Source organism: Arachis hypogaea, chromosome 3 (assembly GCF_003086295.3).
Source record: "Arachis hypogaea cultivar Tifrunner chromosome 3, arahy.Tifrunner.gnm2.J5K5, whole genome shotgun sequence".
In the NCBI taxonomy this organism is placed as follows: Eukaryota; Viridiplantae; Streptophyta; class Magnoliopsida; order Fabales; family Fabaceae; genus Arachis; species Arachis hypogaea.
Genome location: NC_092038.1, coordinates 122,207,187 through 122,224,692, shown reverse-complemented (window position 1 = coordinate 122,224,692; position 17,506 = coordinate 122,207,187). Strand labels below are relative to the sequence as shown.

General features: G+C 37.9%; 1 non-coding gene across 1 annotated transcript; it reads right to left on the bottom strand.

The window, feature by feature from the left end:
* Positions 1 to 16,709: 16,709 nt before the first annotated feature.
* LOC112793339 (small nucleolar RNA R71) lies at positions 16,710 to 16,817 on the bottom strand. Its single transcript, XR_003198036.1, has one exon. It is a non-coding gene; the product is annotated as a small nucleolar RNA R71 (small nucleolar RNA).
* Positions 16,818 to 17,506: the final 689 nt, after the last annotated feature.

Sequence of the window (17,506 nt, the reverse complement as noted above, 5' to 3'; positions counted from 1 at the left end):
TTTCTTAGCCAGAACCTTTCCAAACTGCACTCTCACAGTGTCACACTGCCTTCCAGCAACAACAACAGCAACCAAAGATCAACATCAAGCTACAGGACAAAATTCTTTTCTGATGTGGAAGGGCAGACTAGGCTGCAACCACAGAGCATACTAAGAATAAATCCCACCAAACCGAAGTTCTGATACCACTTGTTGGGAATAATACACCATTCCCCCTTGAGAAAATACCTTTGACAGAGAAATAAAATAGACACAATCACAACACAAGAATTTAACGTGAAAACTCCAATTACCGGAGAAAAAACCACGGCCGTTGTCAAATGACAACTAGAGAATATCACTATGTGAAAATTGTTACAACACATAGACTTCTTTCTCTCTAACACCGGCACCCTAGTACACCCACACTCTCTCAAAGCAAATATCTAACTACACCTCACAACACTCTCTAATCAAAGAGTACAGAGGAAAAGAAAAATCAAATACAAGCTTAAAGTGTTTCTGACCGGTGCAAAAACAAATGGAGAACTTAGCCTCATATTTATAGCCTAGGCCACCCACTCCATTTGCTATCCTAAGCAATGTGGGACTAATTCAACCAAATCCTAACAGTTCTTGCCTGTCCATGTAGTAATTAGTGAAAGTGTAATATATAATTGGATGATCCCCTAAAAAAATTAGTTTTAATTTTTTCTATTTAAAAAGAATTACATCTGTAGAATGGTGGGATGTCATAATACTATATACTAGTTAGCAGTTACTATTTACTAGCTACAATTTATTTGCTTGTTAGGTTTTTATAACTTGTTACTGATGAGCAGATAATTTATACGCTTTTTGGCATTGTTTTTAGGTAGTTTTTAGTATGATCTAGTTACTTTTAGGGATATTTTCATTAGTTTTTATGCTAACTTCATATTTCTGGACTTTACTATGAGTTTGTGTGTTTTTCTGTGATTTCAGGTATTTTCTGGCTGAAATTGAGGGACCTGAGCAAAACTCTGATAGGAGGCTGACAAAGGACTGCTGATACTGTTGGAATCTGACCTCCCTGTACTCAAAATGGATTTTCTGGAGCTACAGAACTCCAAATGGTGCGTTCTCAATGGCGTTGAAAAGTAGACATCCAGAGCTTTCCAGCAATATATAATAGTCCATACTTTATTCGTAATTAGTCGGCGTAAACTGGCGCTCAACGCCAGTTCCATGCTGCATTCTGGAGTCAAACGCCAGAAACACGTCACGAACCAGAGTTGAACGCCCAAAACACGTTACAACTTGGCGTTCAACTCCAAGAGAAGCCTCAGCTCGTGGATAGATCAAGCTCAGCCCAAGCACACACCAAGTGGGCCCCGGAAGTGAATTTATGCATCAATTACTTACTTCTGTAAACCCTAGTAGCTAGTTTAGTATAAATAGAACTTTTTACTAGTTTATTATAAGTCTTGGACTATCTAGTTCTTTTGACCAATTCGGTCTTTCATGGGGGCTAGCCATTCGGCCATGCCTGGACCTTCATCACTTATGTATTCTCAACGGTGGAGTTTCTACACACCATAGATTAAGGGTGTGGAGCTCTGCTGTACCTCAAGTTTCAATGCAAGTACTACTATTTTCTATTCAATTCGACTTATTCTTATTCTAAGATATTCGTTGCACTTCAACATGATGAATGTGATGATCTGTGACACTCATCATCATTCTCACCTATGAACGCGTGACTGACAACCACTTCCGTTCTACCTTAGACCTGGCGCATATCTCTTGGATTCCTTAATCAGAATCTTTGTGGTATAAGCTAGAATTGATGGCGGCATTCATGGGAATCCGGAAAGTCTAACCTTGTTTGTGGTATTCCGAGTAGGATTCTGGGATTGAATGACTATGACGAGCTTCAAACTTGCGATTGCTGGGCGTGATGACAAACGCAAAAGAATCAAGGGATTCTATTCCAACATGATCAAGAACCGACAGATGATTAGCCGTGCTGTGACAGAGCATTTGGACCATTTTTACTGAGAGGATGGGATGTAGCCAATGACAACGGTGATGCCCTACATACAGCTTGCCATAGAAAGGAGTGACAAAGATTGAATAAAAGTAGTAGGAAAGCAGAGATTCAGAAGGAACACAGCATCTCCATACACCTATCTGAAATTCCCACCATTGAATTATATGAGTAACTATTTTCTGTTTAATTATTATTATTATTCAAAAAACCAATAATCTCTTAATATAGTTGAATCCGCCTGACTAGGATTTACAAGATGACCATAGCTTACTTCATACCAACAATCTCTGTGGGATCGACCCTTACTCACGTAAGGTATTACTTGGACGACCCAGTACACTTGCTGGTTAGTTGTGCGGAGTTGTGACAAAGTGTGATTTATGTTTGAGAGCACCAAGTCTTTAGAGCCATTGTTGATGATCACAATTTCGTCCACCAAGTTTTTGGCGCCGTTGACGGGGATTGTTCGAATTTGGACAACTAATGGTTCATCTTGTTGCTCAGATTAGGTAATTTTCCTTTCAAAAAAGTTTTCAAAAATTTTTTCAAATTTTTTTTTTGTTTTCGTTTTTCCCAAAAATTATTTTCGAAAAAAATAATAAAATAAAATACACAAAAAAATCATAAAATCATAAAAATCAAAAATATTTTGTGATTCTTGTTTGAGTCTTGTGTCAATTTTTAAGTTTGGTGTCAATTGCATGCTTTAAAAAATTTTCTTACATTTTTCGAAAATTCATGCATTCATGGTGTTCTTCATGATCTTCAAGTTGTTCTTGGTAAGCCTTCTTGTTTGATCTTGATATTTTCTTGTTTTGTATCATTTGTTGTTTTTCATATGCATTTTTTGTTTGTTAGAGTCCAAGCATTAAAGAATTCTAAGTTTGGTGTCTTGCATGTTTTCTTTGCATAAAAAATTTTTCAAAAATATGTTCTTGATGTTCATCATGATCTTCAATGTGTTCTTGGTGTTCATCTTGACATTCATAGTGTTCTCGCATGCATCTTGTGTTTTGATCTAAAATTTTTAAGTTTTGGGTCATATTTGTGTTTTTTTTTCTCTCATAATTAAAATTTTAAAAATCAAAAAAAATATCTTTTCCTTAATTTTCTCATAATTTTTGAAAATTTAAGTTGACTTAGTCAAAAAATTTTAACATTAGTTGTTTCTTACAAGTCAAGTCAAATTTTCAATTTTAAAATCCTATCTTTTCAAAACTTTTTCAAAAATCAAATCTTTTTCATTTTTATCTTATGATTTTCAAAAATTTAAAAATATTTTTCAAAAATCTTTTTCTTAATTTTATCTTTATTTTCGAAAATTATGCTAACAATTAATGTGATTGATTCAAAAATTTGAAGTTGTTACTTTCTTGTTAAGAAAGGTTCAATCTTTAAATTATAGAATCTTATCTTTTAGTTTCTTGTTAGTTAAGTAATTAATTTTAATTTTAAAAATTAAGTCTATCTTATCTTATCTTTTATATCATATCTTTTTCAAAAATTTAATTTTAAAATATCTTTTCTTATCTTCTTATCTTCTTATCTTTTCAAATTTGATTTTCAAATCTTTTTCAACTAACTATTTGACTTTTTGTTTGTTTTTTATCTTTTTTAAAACAACTTAACTACTTCTCCCTCTCTAATTTTCGAAAATATCTCTCCCTTTTTCAAAATTATTCTTAAATTAATTAATTGTTTCAATTTTTAATTTTAATTTTATTTCTTATCTTTATTTTTCGAAAATCATTTAACTCCTTTTTAAAATTTATTTTTGAATTCCCTCTCTCATCTTCTATTTATTTATTCATTTACTAACACTTCTCTTCACCTTTCTTCATCTCCAATCACTACCTCTATCCTTATCCTTGTGTTTGGATTCTCCTTTCTTTATTCTTTTCTTCTTCTACTAATAATAAGGATCCTCTTTACTATGACATAGAGGATTCCTCTTCCTTTTCTTTTTCTCTTCTCTTTCATATGAGCAGGAACAAGAAAAAAGGCACTCTTGTTGAAGCTGATCCCGAACCTGAAAGGACTCTGAAGAGGAAACTAAGATAAGCTAAATTACAACAATTCAGAGGCAACCTTTCTGAAATTTTCGAACAAGAGAAGGAGATGGCAGCCGAACCCAACAACAATAATGCAAGGAGGATGCTTGGTGATTTTACTAAACCCACATCCAAGTTTGATGGAAGAAGCATCTCAATTCCTGCCATTGGAGCAAACAATTTTAAGTTGAAACCTCAATTAGTTGCTCTAATGCAACAGAACTGCAAGTTTTATGGACTTCCATCTGAAGATCCTTACCAGTTTTTAACTGAGTTCTTGCAGATTTGTGAGACTGTTAAGACGAATGGAGTAGATCCTGAAGTCTACAGGCTCATGCTTTTCCTTTTTGCTGTAAGAGACAGAGCTAGAACATGGTTGGACTCACAACCTAAAGATAGCCTGGACTCCTGGGATAAGCTGGTCACAGCCTTCTTGGATAAATTCTTTCCTCCTCAAAAGCTGAGCAAGCTTAGAGTGGATGTTCAGACCTTCAAGCAAAAAGATGGTGAATCCCTCTATGAAGCTTGGGAAAGATACAAGCAGATGACCAAAAAGTGTCCTTCTTACATGTTTTCAGAGTAGACCATATTAGATATATTCTATTATGGTCTATCTGAGTTTTCTAAGATGTCATTGGACCACTCTGCAGGTGGATCCATTCACTTAAAGAAAACGCCTGCAGAAGCTCAGGAACTCATTGACATGGTTGCAATTAACCAATTCATGTACACTTCTAAGAGGAATTCCGTGAATAATGGGACGCCTCAGAGGAAGAGAGTTCTTGAAATTGATGCTCTGAATGCTATATTGGCTCATAACAAAGTGTTGACTCAGCAATTCAACATGATTTCTCAAAGTCTGAATGGATGGCAAAATGCATCCAACAGTACTAAAGATGCATCTTCTGAAGAAGAAGCTTATGATCCTGAAAACCCTGCAATGGCAGAGGTAAATTACATGGGTGAACCTTATGGAAACACATATAATTCATCATGGAGAAATCATCCGAATTTCTCATGGAAGGATCAACAAAAGCCTCAACAAGGTTTTAATAATGGTGGAAGAAATAGGCTCAGCAATATCAAGCCTTAAACATCATCTTCTCAGCAACAGACAGAGAATTATGAACAGAATACCTCTAACTTAGCAAACTTAGTATCTGATCTGTCTAAGGCCACTTTAAGTTTCATGAATGAAACAAGGTCCTCCATCAAAAATCTGGAGGCACAAGTGGGCCAGCTGAGTAAGAAAACCACTGAAACCCCTCCTAGTACTCTCCCAAGCAATACAGAAGAGAATCCAAAAAGAGAGTGCAAGGCCATTGATATAATCAATATGGCCGAATGCAAGGAGGAGGGAGAGGACGCGAATCCCAATGAGGAAGATCTCATGGGACGTCTCTCAAGCAGGAAGGAGTTCCCTATTGAGGATCCAAAGGAATCTGAGGCTCATATAGAGAGCATAGAGATTCCATTAAATCTCCTTCTGCCATTCATGAGCTCTGAAGATTATTCTTCCTCTGAAGAGGATGAAGATGTAACTGGAGAGCAAGTTGCTCAATATCTAGGAGCCATCATGAAGTTGAATGCCAAGTTATTTGGTAATGAGACTTGGGAAGGTGAACCTCCCTTGCTCATTAGTGAACTTGATACATGGGTTCAGCAAACTTTACCTCAAAAGAAACAAGATCCTGGGAAATTCTTAATACCCTATACCATAGGCACCATGACCTTTGAAAAAGCTCTGTGTGACCTAGGATCAGGCATAAATCTTATGCCACTCTCTGTAATGGAGAAGCTAGGGATCATTAAGGTACAGCCTGCCTTATTCTCATTACAATTGGCAGACAAGTCAGTAAGACAAGCTTATGGATTAGTAGAGGACGTGTTAGTAAAGGTTGAATGCCTTTACATCCCTGCTGATTTCATAATCTTAGACACTAAGAAGGAGGAGGATGAATGCATCATCCTTAGAAGACCTTTCCTAGCCATAGCAAAAGCTGTGATAGATGTTAACAGAGGAGAATTAGTCCTTCAATTGAATGGGGACTACCTTGTGTTTAAGGCACACGTCTATCCTTCTAAACGCCAGAATTGCATGCAAAGGCATTCTACATGCCTAATTGGTGTAGGGATGTAAATCCTTGACACCTCAAGATCTGTGGACCCCACAGGATCCCCACCTACTATATTCTCCCCTCTTCTCAACCTTCATCCTCTCTTTCCAATAAACACTCTTCCCCAAAACCCTTCACCAATCACCTCAATCTCTCTTCCCAATTACCCCCTTCACCACTCACATCCATCCACTCTGCCCCATAAACCCCACATACCTTCAAAATTCAAAATTTCTTTCCCACCCAAACCCACCCTAATCTAAGCAACAAGATAAACCGTCAGTTGTCCAAACACGAACAATCCCCGGCAATGGCGCCAAAAACTTGGTGCACGAAATTGCAATCACACTTTTGCAATTCCGCACAACTAACCAGCAAGTGCACTGGGTCATCCAAGTAATACATTACGTGAGTAAGGGTCGATCCCACGGAGATTGTCGGCTTGAAGCAAGCTATGGTTATCTTGTAACTCTTAGTCAGGATATCAATAATTCTCAGGTTTAATTGTAAAAAGTAAAAGAACATGAAATAAATACTTGCTTTGCAGTAATGGAGAACAGGTTGAGGTTTTGGAGATGCTCTATCTTCTGAATCTCTGCTTTCCTACTGTCTTCTTCTTCACGCACGCAAGGCTCCTTCCATGGCAAGCTGTATGTAGGGTTTCACTGTTGTCAATGGCTATCTCCCATCCTCTCAGTGAAAATGTTCAACGCGCTCTGTCACAGCACGACTAATCATCTGTTGGTTCTTAATCAGGTTGGAATAGAATCCAGTGATTCTTTTGCGTCTGTCACTAACGCCCAGCCCTCAGGAGTTTGAAACTCGTCACAGTCATTCAATCCTTGAATCCTACTCAGAATACCACAGACAAGGTTTAGACCTTCCGGATTCTCTTGAATGCCGCCATCAAATCTAGCTTATACCACGAAGATTCTGATTAAGGAATCCAAGAGATATTCACTCAATCTAAAGTAGAACGGAGGTAGTTGTCAGGCATACGTTCATAGGTGAGAATGATGATGAGTGTCATGGATCATCACATTCATCAAGTTGAGGAACAAGTGATATCTTAGAATAGAAGCAACCGTGATTTAATGAAAAACAGTAGTAATTGCATTAATCCATCAAGACACAGCAGAGCTCCTCATCCCCAACCATGGGGTTTAGAGACTCATGCCGTAGAAGATACAATAAGAGACGTGTAATGTGTCATGATGTCCAGATACAATAGCAAAAAGTCCTATTTATGGTGAACTAGTGACCTAGGGTTACAAGAATGAGTAAATGACGTAAAAATCCACTTCCGGGGTCCGCTTAGTGTGTGCTTGGGCTGAGCATTGAAGCTTTCATGTGTAGAGACTTTTTTCTAGAGTTAAACGCCAGCTTTTGTGCCAGTTTGGGCATTTAACTCCAACTTTTGTGCCAGTTCCGGCGTTAAACGCTGGGAATTCTGAAGCTGATTTGGAACGCCGGTTTGGGCCATCAATTCTTGGGCAAAGTATGAACTATTATATATTGCTGGAAAGCCCAGAATGTCTACTTTCCAACGCAATTAAGAGCGTGCCAATTGGGCTTTTGTAGCTCCGGAAAATCCACTTCGAGTGCAGGGAGGTCAGAATCCAACAGCATCTGCAGTCTTTTTTCAGCCTCTGAATCAGATTTTTGCTCAGGTCCCTTAATTTCAGCCAGAAAATACCTGAAATCATAGAAAAACACACAAACTCATAGTAAAGTCTAGAAAAGTGAATTTTAAATAAAAACTAATAAAAATATAATAAAAAATAACTAAAATATACTAAAAACATACTAAAAATAATGCCAAAAAGCGTATAAATTATCCGCTCATCACTCCCTCATCCCCACTAGCAACTGATCTGAAGTTACTGTGGATCGAGCCATCATGATTCATAGCATCACGAATGGAGAGGAAGTAGAAGTTCATGAAGTCATCTCCCATGAATTCTACAAAATAGCCGATAAGCCTTCTACTTTGGCAATGCTAGCTTTTCCTCATCTTATTTGCCATCTATGTTACTCAGGTGGAGTTATTATAGAAGGAGACAACCTCATTGAGGAGGACAAGCCCATCACTAAGAAAAGGATGGAGCAAACAAGAGAGCCCACTCATGAAACCCAAGAGACGCATGAGGAAGCTCATCACCAAGAAATCCCGGAGATGCCTCAAGGGATGCACTTTCCTCCCAACAACTATTGGGAACAACTCAACACTTCCTTAGAAGATTTGAGTTACAATGTGGATCAATTAAGGGTGGAACATCAAGAGCACTCCATCATTCTCCATGAAATTAGAGAAGATCAAAGAGCAATGAGGGAGGAGCAACAAAGGCAAGGAAGGGACATAAAAGAGCTTAAGGACATCATTGGTCCTTCAAGAAGAAGACGCCACTAAGGTGGATTCATTCATTGTTCTTATTTTTTTCTGTTTTTCGTTTTTTTATCTATGTTTTATGTCTCTACTTCATGATCATTAGTATGTAGTAACTATGTCTTAAAGCTATGAATAATTCCATAAATCCTTCACCCCTCTTAAATGAAAAATGTTTTTAATTCAAAAGAACAAGAAGTACATAAATTTCGAAATTGTCCTTGAATTTAGTTTAATTATATTGATGTGGTGACAATACTTTTTGTTTTCTGAATGAATGCTTGAACAGTGCATATCTTTGATCTTGTTGTTTATGAATGTTAAAATTGTTGGCTCTTGAAAGAATGATGAACAAGGAGAAATGTTATTAACAATCTGAAAAATCATAAAATTTATTCTTGAAGCAAGAAAAAGCAGTGAATAGCAAAAGCTTGTGAAAAAAAATTTAAAAAAAATTTAAAAAAAGAAAAAGCAAGCAGAAAAAGCCAATAGCCCTTAAAACCAAAAGGCAAGGGTAAAAAGGATCCAAGGCTTTGAGCATCAATGGATAGGAGGGCTCAAGGAAATAAAATCCAGGCCTAAGCGGCTAAATCAAGCTGTCCCTAACCAAGTGCTTGTGGCATGCAGGTCCAAGTGAAAAGCTTGAGACTGAGTGGTTAAAGTCTTGATCCAAAGCAAAAAGAGTGTGCTTAAGAGCTCTGGATACCTCTAACTGGGGACTCTAGCAAAGCTGAGTCACAATCTGAAAAGGTTCACGCAGTCATGTGTTTGTGGCATTTATGTATCCGGTGGTAATACTGGAAAACAAAATGCTTAGGGCCACGACCAAGACTCATAAAAGTAGCTGTGTTCAAGAATCAACAAACTTAATTAGGAGAATCAATAACACTATCTGAAATTCTAAGTTCCTATAGAAGCCAATCATTCTAAACTTCAAAGGAAAAAGTGAGATGGCAAAACTGTTCAGAAGCAAAAAGCTACAAGTCCCGCACATCTAATTAGAATTAATATTCATTGATATTTTGGGATTTATAGTATATTCTCTTCTTTTTATCCTAATTGATTTTTAGTTGCTTGGGGACAAGCAACAATTTAAGTTTGGTGTTGTGATGAGCGAATAATTTATACGCTTTTTGGCATTATTTTTAGGTAGTTTTTAGTATGATCTAGTTACTTTTAGGGATGTTTTCATTAGTTTTTATGCTAAATTCACATTTCTGGACTTTACTATGAGTTTGTGTGTTTTTCTGTGATTTCAGGTATTTTCTGGCTGAAATTGAGGGACCTGAGCAAAACTCTGATAGGAGGCTGACAAAGGACTGCTAATGCTGTTGGAATCTGACCTCCCGACACTCAAAATGGATTTTCTGGAGCTACAGAACTCCAAATGGCGCGCTCTTAATGGTGTTGGAAAGTAGACATCCAGAGCTTTCCAACAATATATAATAGTCTATACTTTATTCGTAATTAGACGACGTAAACTGGCGCTCAACGCCAGTTCCATGCTGCATTCTGGAGTCAAACGCCAGAAACACGTCACGAACCAGAGTTGAACGCCCAAAACACATTACAACTTGGCGTTCAACTCCAAGAGAAGCCTCAGCTCGTGGATAGATCAAGCTCGGCCCAAGCACACACCAAGTGGGCCCCGGAAGTGAATTTATGCATCAATTACTTACTTCTGTAAACCCTAGTAGCTAGTTTAGTATAAATAGAACATTTTACTAGTTTAATATAAGTCTTGGACTATCTAGTTCTTTTGACCAATTCGATCTTTCATGGGAGCTGGCCATTCGGCCATGCTTGGACCTTCATCACTTATGTATTCTCAACGGTGGAGTTTCTACACACCATAGATTAAGGGTGTGGAGCTCTGCTGTACCTCAAGTTTCAATGCAAGTACTATTATTTTCTATTCAATTCGACTTATTCTTATTCAAAGATATTCGTTGCACTTCAACATGATGAATGTGATGATCCGTGACACTCATCATCATTCTCACCTATGAACGCGTGACTGACAACCACTTCCGTTCTACCTTAGACCGGGCGCATATCTCTTGGATTCCTTAATCAGAATCTTCGTGGTATAAGCTAGAATTGATGGCGGCATTCATAGGAATCCGGAAAGTCTAACCTTGTTTGTGGTATTCCGAGTAGGATTCCGGGATTGAATGACTGTGACGAGCTTCAAACTCGCGATTGCTGGGCGTGATGACAAACACAAAAGAATCAAGGGATTCTATTCCAACATGATCAAGAACCGACAGATGATTAGTCGTGCTGTGATAGAGCATTTGGACTATTTTCACTGAGAGGATGGGATGTAGCCATTGACAACGGTGATGCCCTACATACAGCTTGCCAAAGAAAGGAGTGACAAAGATTGGATAAAAGCAGTAGGAAAGCAGAGATTCGGAAGGAACACAGCATCTCCATGCACCTATCTGAAATTCCCACCATTGAATTATATGAGTAACTATTTTCTGTTTAATTTATTATTATTATTCAAAAAACGAATAATCTCTTAATATAGTTGAATCCGCCTGACTGGGATTTACAAGATGACCATAGCTTGCTTCATACTAATAATCTCTGTGGGATTGACCCTGACTCACGTAAGGTATTACTTGGACGACCCAGTACACTTGCTGGTTAGTTGTGCGGAGTTGTGACAAAGTGTGATTTATGTTTGAGAGCACCAAGTCTTTGGAGCCATTGTTGATGATCACAATTTCGTCCACCAGTTACAATGAACCATAGTTCAAGTTCTAAAGAAGATGAAGATGGAAATTTATTTACTAGAGCTGATAATTGTTACATTTCCTTTTTAATATGTTACCCTAAAATATTTTCAATATATGTTTAGTGTTAAATGAGAAAATTTTGCCCATAGTTGTGACTAGAATGTTAAGAATCCCCATCTGTATGCTCCCATTCCATGCATGCACTAACAAATGTGGCTAAATATGTAAGAAAATTATAGGAGCTAATAACGAGACTTTTCACAACATAGTAGAAGACTTTCTTTTAGTTTGTGTAGTTATATTTTATATGTGGTGGACTTATGCATTCTCTATATAAATAATTAATATTAAATTAACTAGTTAGGTGCCACTTTGTATAAGTATACGTTTCATTGTTATGATTTCTTTTAATTCATGTATATTAATAAATTTTATTATCATATTTTTAGATAGAGTATTAATAAAATCTATTTAATTGATATTTTATTATAGTATATATTTACTTTGTGTATGTTTGATTGTAGGCCATAGAATGTATGGACATTATTGAGCTGGGATGTGATGACACAAATTTTGTTGATGGGATTTGGACTCTAGTTTGTTGTTATTTTTTCCTTAACCACATGTTTGAATTGACCATTAATTGTCATGTTCATCAAATGATGTCTGTTTTGAACTGATTCGTAGTTACCATATCATAGTTGCCTTGCTCAAGACGAAATACCATGAGTTAGGATGCAGTTTGAGCATTTGAAGCTGGCCCATGATTTTTATGTGAGCTATGCAAAGAAAGTTGGCTTCATAAGTAAGATACGGGTCACAAATTTTGATAGGATGACACAGCAACCCATCAACCAATCTATTCATTGCAATCGGAAGGGTTTCCGTGGGTCTCGTGTGAAAGCACCCACATGAAAGAACACGATTGCAGCTGTGGGGTGCAGAGCAATAATATATGCAAAGTTTGACAGGAAAAAGCAAGATTGGGTCTTGTTGAAGGTTGAATTAAATCACTCGAACCCGTGTTCAACTAAGAAGGCGGTGCACTACCATGAGAATAGGGAGTTGGCAATGCATGTGAAGTGCATCATTGAGGTTAATGATGAGGCGGGCATTCGACCCAACGAGACCTTTCTAGCATTGGCCAATGAAGTTGGTGGGCCTTTGAACTTGGGCTTTTCAGAGAAGGACGTCAAGAATTATATTTCATCAAGACTCCGATCCACAAATGTCAATGCAGATGTTAAGGAGATGCTGAATTACTTCAAGCGAATGAAGGAGTTAAATCCGAACTTCTTTTACGCAGTGAATGTGGATGACGATTATAAGTTTACGAGTGCATTTTGGATGGATGCAAGGTGTAGGGCGTCTTATGAATACTATGGAGACGTGGTGTCATTTGATACCAAAAAAAATCAGAAAAAATTAGAGGAGCCTGCGGAAGATGAGGCCATTATGGCTCGCCTTTAGGTGTCCTCCCCTGGATAGTGATGAGCGGATAATTTGTACGCTTTTTGGCATTGTTTTTAGTATGTTTTTAGTATGATCTAGTTAGTTTTTAGTATATTTTTATTAGTTTTTAGTTAAAATTTACTTTTTTGGACTTTACTATGAGTTTGTGTGTTTTTCTGTGATTTCAGGTATTTTCTGGCTGAAATTGAGGGACCTGAGCAAAAATCTGATTTAGAGACTAAAAAGGACTGCAGATGCTGTTGGATTCTGACTTTCCTGAACTCGAAGTGGATTTTCTGGAGCTACAGAAGCCCAATTGGCGCGCTCTCAACGGCGTTGGAAAGTAGACATCCTGGGCTTTCCAGCAATATATGATAGTCCATACTTTGCCCAAGATTTGATGGCCCAAACCGGCGTTCAAAGTCACCCTCAGAATTCCCAGCGTTAAACGCCGGAACTGGCACAAGAATGGGAGTTAAACGCCCAAACTGGCACCAAAGCTGGCGTTTAACTCCAGGAGGAGTCTCTACACGAAAATGCTTCATTGCTCAGCCCAAGCACACACCAAGTGGGCCCGGAAGTGGATTTTTATGTCATTTACTCATCTCTGTAAACCTTAGGCTACTAGTTCTCTATAAGTAGGACCTTTTACTATTGTATTGAGATATCGGGGTAGTTATCTTTGTTCTGATGCTATCTTAGATCACTGGGAGGCTGGCCATTCGGCCATGCCTAGACCTTGTTCTTATGTATTTTCAACGGTGGAGTTTCTACACACCATAGATTAAGGTGTGGAGCTCTGCTGTACCTCGAGTATTAATGCAATTACTATTGTTCTTCTATTCAATTCCGCTTGTTCTTGTTCTAAGATATCACTTGTTCTTTAACTTGATGAATGTGATGATCCGTGACACTCATCATCATTCTCACCTATGAACGTGTGACTGACAACCACCTCCGTTCTACCTTCGATTGGGTGAATATCTCTTGGATTCCTGATACACGATGCATGGTTGATCGCCTGACAACCGAGTGCTCGCCTGACAACCGAGCCAGCCATTCCGTGAGATCAGAGTCTTCGTGGTATAGGCTAGAACTGATGGCGGCATTCAAGAGAATCCGGAAGGTCTAACCTTGTCTGTGGTATTCTGAGTAGGATTCAATGACTGAATGACTGTGACGTGCTTCAAACTCCTGAGGGCGGGGCGTTAGTGACAGACGCAAAAGAATCACTGGATTCTATTCCGGCCTGATCGAGAACCGACAGATGGATAGCCGTGCCGTGACAGGGTGCGTTGAACATTTCCACTGAGAGGATGGGAGGTAGCCACTGACAACGGTGAAACCCTTGCTTAAGCTTGCCATGGAAAGGAGTAGGAAGGATTGGATGAAAACAGTAGGAAAGCAGAGAGACGGAAGGGACAAGCATCTTCATACGCTTATCTGATATTCCTACCAATGAATTACATAAGTATCTCTATCTTTATCTTTATGTTTTATTCGTTTATCACCATACCCATTTGAGTTTGCCTGACTAAGATTTACTAGGTGACCATAGCTTGCTTCATACCAACAATCTCTGTGGGATCGACCCTTACTCGCGTAAGGTTTATTACTTGGACGACCCAGTACACTTGCTGGTTAGTTGTGCGAAGTTGTGTTTATGCCATGGTATTGAACACCAAGTTTTTGGATTCATTACCGGGGATTATTTGATTTGTGAAAAGTATTGATCACAATTTCGCATACCAAGTTTTTGGCGCCGTTGCCGGGGATTGTTCGAGTTTGGACAACTGACGGTTCATCTTGTTGCTTAGATTAGGTATTTTTTTTCTTCAGAGTTCTTAAGAATGAATTCTAGAGTTTCATGATGATCTGTTGAAATCTGGCTGGCTGTGAAGCCATGTCTAATTTCATTGGACCGAGGTTTCAACTTATCATCACAAGAGCTTGTTGATTTCTATCAATCTTGCTGTTGGAGCAGTGATCTGCTAAGGCTTGGCTGGCCTTTGGCCATGTCTAGTGTTTTGGACCGAAGCTTTCTTTGAAAGCTTGGCTGGCTGTGAAGCCATGTCTAATTCCTGGACCGGAGTCTTAGACTAAACATTGCATGATTCCTGGACTTCTCATTAAGAATTTTGATATCTTTATTTTCTTTTTCCACTTAATTTTCGAAAAAAGCACAAAAAAATTACAAAATCATAAAATCCAAAAATTTCTTGTTTGAGTCTAGTGTCTCATATTAAGTTTGGTGTCAATTGCATGTTTCTGTTCTTCTTGCATTCATGCATGTGTCTTAGTAATCTTCAAGTTGTTCTTGATGATTTCTTACTCTGATCTTTGAATTCTCTTGACTTGAGTGTTTATGTGTCTCATATGCATTCTCATTAGTGTCAGTAGTATACAAACTGCTAAGTTTGGTGTCTTGCATGCATTATTATTTGATTTTAGTTGCATTTTGATTATTCCTCATTATTAAAAATTCAAAAATATTTTTAATTTGTGTCTTTTCAAGTCAATAATACAGAGAATTGAAGATTCAGAACATACAGCAGAGGAATTGCACAGAAAAAGCTGGGCGTTCAAAACGCCCAGTGAAGAAGGACAGACTGGCGTTTAAACGCCAGCCAGGGTACCTGGTTAGGCGTTTAACGCCCAAAAGGGTAGCATTTTGGGCGTTAAACACCAGAATGTGCACCATTCTGGGCGTTTAACGCAAGGATGGCACAAGAGGGAAGATTTTGTTTTCAATGCAAATTTTTTTCAAGTTTTCAAAATCTTTTCAAAATCAAATCTTTTTCAAATCAATCTTTTCAATCAAATCTTTTTCAAAATCAATTTCTTTCCATTTTCAAAGATACTTGCTATCAATTAATGCTTTGATTCAACATTTCAAGTATGTTGCCTTTTCTGTTGAGAAAGGTTTAATGTTTGAATCATATCTTTTCTTGATAGCCAAGTCATTAATTTTTAAAATCAAATCTTTTTAAAATGTTTTTCAAATCATATCTTCTCAATCACATTTTTTTAAAATCAATCATATCTTCTTAACCACATCTTTTTCAAAATAACTTTCAATCAAATCTTTTTGATTTCTAATTTCAAATTCTTTTTCAAAAATCACTTGATTTCTTTCCCACTTTTATTTTCGAAAATCAATTAGTGTTTTTCAAAATGTTTTCAAAATCTTTTACTTGATTTTCGAAAATTACTTCCCCTCTTTTCACATCCTTCTATTTGTGGACTAACATTATTCCTTAATGCAAAATTCGAACTCCATCTTCTTTGATAAGTTCGAATTCTCTACTTCTGCCTTCTATTTTTCTTTTCCTCTGACACCTCAAGGAATCCCTATACTGTGACATAGAGGATTCCACATTTTCTTGTTCTCTTCTCTTTCTTATGAGTAGGAGCAAGGACAAAAACATTCTTGTTGAGGCTGATCCTGAACCTGAAAGGACCTTGAAGCGAAAGCTAAGAGAAGCCAAGGCACAACTCTCTGTAGAGGACCTAACCGAATTCTTCAAAGAAGAAGAACACATGGCAGCCGAAAACAACAACAATGCCAACAATGCAAGGAAGGTGCTGGGTGACTTTACTGCACCTACTCCCGACTTCTATGGGAGAAGCATCTCTATCCCTGCCATTGGAGCAAACAACTTTGAGCTTAAGCCTCAATTAGTTTCTCTAATGCAACAGAATTGCAAGTTTCATGGACTTCCATTGGAAGATCCTCATCAGTTTTTAGCTGAGTTCTTGCAAATATGTGACACTGTCAAGACTAATGGGGTTGACCCTGAGGTCTACAGACTTATGCTATTCCCTTTTGCTGTAAGAGACAGAGCTAGAATATGGTTGGACTCACAACCTAAAGAAAGCCTGAACTCTTGGGAAAAGCTAGTCAATGCCTTCTTGGCAAAGTTCTTTCCACCTCAAAAATTGAGTAAGCTTAGAGTGGAAGTCCAAACCTTCAGACAGAAGGAAGGAGAATCCCTCTATGAAGCTTGGGAAAGATACAAACAATTAATCAGAAAGTGTCCCACTGATATGCTTTCTGAATGGAGCATCATTGGAATTTTCTATGATGGTCTCTCTGAACTATCCAAGATGTCTTTGGATAGCTCTGCTGGAGGATCTCTTCATCTGAAAAAGACGCCTACAGAAGCTCAAGAGCTGATTGAAATGGTTGCAAATAACCAATTCATGTACACTTCTGAAAGGAATCCTGTGAACAATGGGACCAATCAGAAGAAAGGAGTTCTTGAGATTGACACTCTGAATGCCATACTGGCTCAGAATAAAATATTGACTCAACAAGTCAATATGATTTCTCAAAGTCTGTCTGGAATGCAAAATGCACCAAGCAGTACTAAAGAAGCTTCATCTGAGGAAGAAGCTTATGATCCTGAGAACCCTTCAATGGAAGAGGTGAATTACATGGGAGAACCCTATGGGAACACCTATAATTCTTCATGGAGAAATCATCCAAATTTCTCATGGAAGGATCAACAGAGACCTCAACAAGGTTTCAACAATAATAATGGTGGAAGAAACAGGTTTAGCAATAGCAAGCCTTTCCCATCATCTTCTCAGCAATAGACAGAGAGTTCTAAGCAGAATACCTCTGACTTAGCAACCATGGTCTCTGATCTAATCAAAACCACTCAAAGTTTCATGACTGAAACAAGGTCCTCCATTAGAAACTTGGAGGCACAAGTGGGACAGCTGAGCAAGAAAATTAC